The following is a 5,173-nucleotide window of genomic DNA, read 5'->3' on the forward strand; positions in this document are numbered from 1 at the left end:
AGTTCAGTTAGAGACATACCATGCAACAGTCAAACAGTGGTTTTTGGGGTTTAAGCGGTTAAAATAAAGTGAATTTTTTTTTTCTCTTTTTTTTTTTTGTTTTTTGGTTCCTGCTTTCTGCCCACAGACCATAGCAGTGCTTTGCCCGCATCCTCCACCATATGTGACAAACCCTATAGCATGAGGGCCATACATGTCACTTTTAGGGGTCCTAAGCACCTAAGTCCTCTAGGGCAATTAGAGCCAGGAACAGCAGCTCATTTTTTTTTCGTTTTTTTTTTTTTTGGTTCCTGCTTTCTGCCCACAGACCATAGCAGTGCTTTGCCCGCATCCTCCACCATATGTGACAAACCCTATAGCATGAGGGCCATACATGTCACTTTTAGGGGTCCTAAGCACCTAAGTCCTCTAGGGCAATTAGAGCCAGGAACAGCAGCTCATTTTTTTTTTGTTTTTTTTTTCCTCCTTATTTTAACCGCTTAAACCCCAAAAACCACTGTTTGACTGTTGCATGGTATGTGCCCTTGTGTATTGCTGGCTGAAATACATATGCTTATGGAGGATGGCCTTGATGTGTTTGTGACGACTTATTGATGATCAGGACGTGAAGTTTCTTTTTGCTGGATAAAAGTATTGCATATCTGTGAAACCTGCAAAAGAAATGTCCAGGCAGGTATTGCCTCACTTGGCTCAGGGATTGTCTTCTTCGGGGCCTCTCCTTGCCCTGGGAGCACAGGGAACTTCCTCTTCCCCCAACAGTCTCTCTGAGTATCAAGCTCCAGGGGTTTTTAATGTCCAGCACCTGTGCCTGATGCCGGCCCCATAGGAATCCCGGACCGGATCCTGTGGACTTCTCGCGTCCTGGAAAACTCGGCATGGAATTTCCACAGCATGGGGAAACGGAGCATTTCCCACCCTGCTCTCCAATTGCTCCACCCTAGGGACCCATATTTACGATCTGGATAGCACCTGTACCCAAATGCCACACTAAGCATCTCCCTGGGGTTTACACTGTCACACATTACACATAAAGATAACATTTAATATGGACATAGCATTAAACATGGACATAACACTACTCATTGAGATAGCATTAAACATGGAGTTAACATGCAACACATCGGAAGGATTTCATTTTGGAATGTATCGATTTTATTTTGAAATATAACTATTTCTTGTTTGAACACCAGTTTTACCGTCATCTATGTGGGACAGCCATGGGTGCCAGGTTCGTGCCGAGTTACGCCAACCTTTTCGTAGCCGAATGGGAAGCAGAACAGATATGGCACAACAATCCATTTGAAGCAGACCTGGTGCAGTGGAAGAGATATATCGATGACGTGTTAATTATATGGAGGGGAACACTGGATAAATTACATCAATTTATAGAATACATCAACCAGAACCAATACAACCTAAAATTTACTTTCAACATACTAAAGCAAAGTGTTGAATTCTTGGATGTGGAACTATTCACAGAAGGCAATGCTCCAGAAATTATAAAAATGCTACCGATGCCAATGGTTTCATTGATTATACAAGCTGTCATCACCCAGCATGGTAAGATAACATCCCCACGGGGCAGATGATGAGAATAAGGAGGAACTGTACACGGGACCAGGACTTTATAAAACACACCACAGATATTAAAAGTAAATTTAGGGAGAAACACTATCCAATAGAGTTATTAGCGAGAAGTCAACAGAAAGTGGAACAAATGGACAGATCTCATCTACTAAAAGGAAAGCCCGAACATAATATGAACAAGAAAGATTTCAGTTTTTCATTCATTAAGGAATATAATACTAAGGCTTACCACATTAAAAAGATATTGCGGAAACACTAGCATGTCCTGAAGAGCGATGACATTTAAGGTCCCCTCTTACCGGAAAAACCTCAAATCGTATACAAAAAAAACAAATAATTTGAAAAACATTTTCCTCCCAACAAAGAAAACAGAAATAAATTTTAATACCTTTCTGGGCAAGAAACCCATTGTTTTTTGCCCATGCGGTAGGTGCAAGATGTGCACCTACCTACCAAGGAAAACAAACAGTTTTATCAGTAATAGGACAGGGACTACATACGAAATTAAGAAATTCATCACCTGCACCACCAAATCTGTAATTTATTTATTACAATGTCCATGTGGTGCACAGTATGGGGGAAGAACAACCAGACCACTTAAAGGAAGAATTTAGGAACATCTTGGGAACATTATGAATTCAAGCATTAAACACGGTGTCCCGCGATACTGTAATTCATGTCCTGTTTTCTCAATTAATCAATTTTGAATCATGGGAATAGACACTGTACCCCCAAATTGGAGAGGAGGGAATAGTGCAGAAAACATTTCAAGAAAGGAAACTAAGTGGATCTTTAAATTAGGAACATATAAAAAAAGGAGGCTTGAACATAAACTTGGATATTCACGCTTTCACCTAAGGGATCCTAACCCCCATTTGAAATAAATAGACACAGACTACTTATTCATTCATGGGTTCTTCAATATTACTTTTTACTATACACAATTCCAATATTTCATATTTTGTATTATTGTTTGGCATTTTTCCACCCTTATTGCTCTCTTTTCTGTGGATTCACATAGACATTTATGTATAAACAAAACCCATAGTATGTTTAGTTATAGTTCATATATCCACGTTTAATGCAATCACATCCTTAAACGTTTACATCCTATAGCGTTTATCCTACCTTCATGTTAATCCGTCTTCAAATGTCATTTCTTAACATCTGCACTGCACAGCACAGCAGGACACTAGGACATGATGCAACACCAAGAAAAGAGACAGCCCTACGGAGAAGGAGAAGCCGTTTCTATGGGGACGCGTATAAACAGAATGACGGCAGTACGCACATCCAGCCTCCAATACGTCCTCACGTATTGTGGAATGACGTAACAGCGCCACCTAGTGTACATGTGCGTACAACACGTCCTCATGTTATGGGAAACAACGTTACACCGCCATCTAGCGTATATAGAAGAAAATACAACGAATTAACACACATAAAAAGAGTGGAAGAAGCGATCAAATACTTTTTTCCTGAAGAAGCCATTAAAGTCGAAACGCGTTGAGGAAAGACTTTTTATTTCACTTAATCGTTTGACGTTTACATATTTATATTTTATATATCTTAAAGTACTTTTTTTTAAAATTTAAATATAAGCAGCAGTTGATTATTCTTTGGGGGTGGTTTTCCCGCTCCCTGGCTGGAAGAAGTTGCCACACTGTATCACAGCGTTCGGGGGATTGGACCTGAAATTCCATGACATTTGGAGAAGAGATCCTGGACACCGTGGGCTTCCCCTACCCCCCTCCCTGAGCGCACCTTGCACATAATTTTACGTGCATTGGATCCCGTGATTGCAACCATTTACTACCTTTTTCACAAGCTGCTATGAGAGGGGAATGAGAAACAGACACAAATCTTCAGCACTATTGTGAGTGCAACTAACGCAATATAATTAACACCGTATTGACTGAACAGTCTACACTATTGTTGTTTCGTTTGTTTTTCTTACATGAGCGCCCCCTATTGAAATTGAACCTATACTTTACAACACCTGGAGAGAGTTGTTTTTAAGGAGGCAGCTGTGAGAAAACAAAAGGGAAGTATTTTTAAGAGATTTACTTATTTAGCACACACTATTTTTGGGGCACACCGGTTCTCCTCACAATCTTTTTACTAAAGCACACACACCCAGGCACTCACACTAACACAACCAGACAATCACCACTAATACACACACACCCAGACATTCACACTAACACCACCAGACCCATACATTAACACACACCCAGACACTAACACAACCAGACAATCAGCACTAATACACACACCCAGACATTCACACTAACACAACCAGACCCATACATTAACACACACCCTGACACTAACACAACCAGACAATCAGCACTAATACACACACCCAGACATTCACACTAACACAACCAGACCCATACATTAACACACACCCTGACACTAACACAACCAGACAATCAGCACTAATACACACACAGACACTCACACTAACACAACAAGGCCCATACATTAACACACATGCACAGACACTTAAACTAGCACAAATGCATGCTATCATACCCAGAGAAACACACATAGACAATATCATACCCATACACACACACTCATAACATGCCTGCACACACAGTCATAACATGCCTGCACACACACTAACATAAAACAATAGAAGAATTCCGCGCATATTCAGCGAATATCAATCACTGATCTGAGGAGTAAGTATTGGGGGTTGCAAAAAAACAACCCCCCCCCGATGTTTTAATTTAAACCCTGTGCGGACGCACACCTGTAAGGCCGGCCCTGGCGGGGGCTTCCCGGCCCCTTTGAGTGGCGGACCCGGTCGCAGTTGCGGCGGGCTTAAGGGGCAGGTGCATTTTTCGGTGCACAAGTTTATAGCAAGATGCACAAAACATTTCATAAAAGCCAAAATACACCTACATTTCCATTCCGACATGTCATGTTTGGGACAGTCTATTTTAGTAGTATTAATTTTAATTCCAACTATGTACCACATGAGAGATACAAAAATAAAATACCTGTATTAACACCAATATAGGCTATGCAATGTTATACTTCAAGTGTAAAAAAGGAACTATTATTTATTAACTCTAGTTACCTGGGGAAAGAAATATATTATTGCGAGCAGTTGATAGGAAAGCTACAGGTTGCAGGTGCAACTTATAACCGTTACAAAAATAAAAATGCCCTGGTCCCCAAACCTTAATAGAACTTAAGATACTGGAAACGGCATGTGATGTAATTCTCTGCACTAAGGGAATGACATCCGTAGTTCCCGCTGGTCTCTAATCTTTTGTTCGGAGCTTGGAAGACACTGACCCCGGCATATAACAGCCCTCTGCCATAGTGACCGTCGAACCAGTTGCCTCAGATTCTGGTATTGTTCTGTAGGCAGAGTAGTGGTGTAGCAGGAGAGGATGACCCGCAGCAGCCCCTGGAATTCTGATACCACATCCATGTCCTCGTCAAGGCGACCGAAGTCTGTCGTCCTGTCGGTTAATCCCGGTAGAAAGTAAGTGTCCCTCAGACTAAGAAGCAATCCCGCCGCTTGCCACCAATGTCACGGGGCTGGCTAGTCCGACCGACTACCTCC

The 5,173-nt window shown here is 41.5% G+C and overlaps 1 long non-coding RNA gene across 1 annotated transcript; it reads right to left on the bottom strand.

The window, feature by feature from the left end:
- Positions 1 to 1,171: 1,171 nt before the first annotated feature.
- LOC128472702 (uncharacterized) lies at positions 1,172 to 1,882 on the bottom strand. The gene is made up of 2 exons (XR_008346201.1): positions 1,817 to 1,882; positions 1,172 to 1,310 (listed from the first exon to the last, which is right to left on the bottom strand). It is a non-coding gene; the product is annotated as an uncharacterized LOC128472702 (long non-coding RNA).
- Between the last annotated feature and the right edge of the window lie 3,291 nt (positions 1,883 to 5,173).

This window comes from Spea bombifrons, chromosome 2 (assembly GCF_027358695.1).
Source record: "Spea bombifrons isolate aSpeBom1 chromosome 2, aSpeBom1.2.pri, whole genome shotgun sequence".
NCBI lineage: Eukaryota > Metazoa > Chordata > Amphibia > Anura > Pelobatidae > Spea > Spea bombifrons.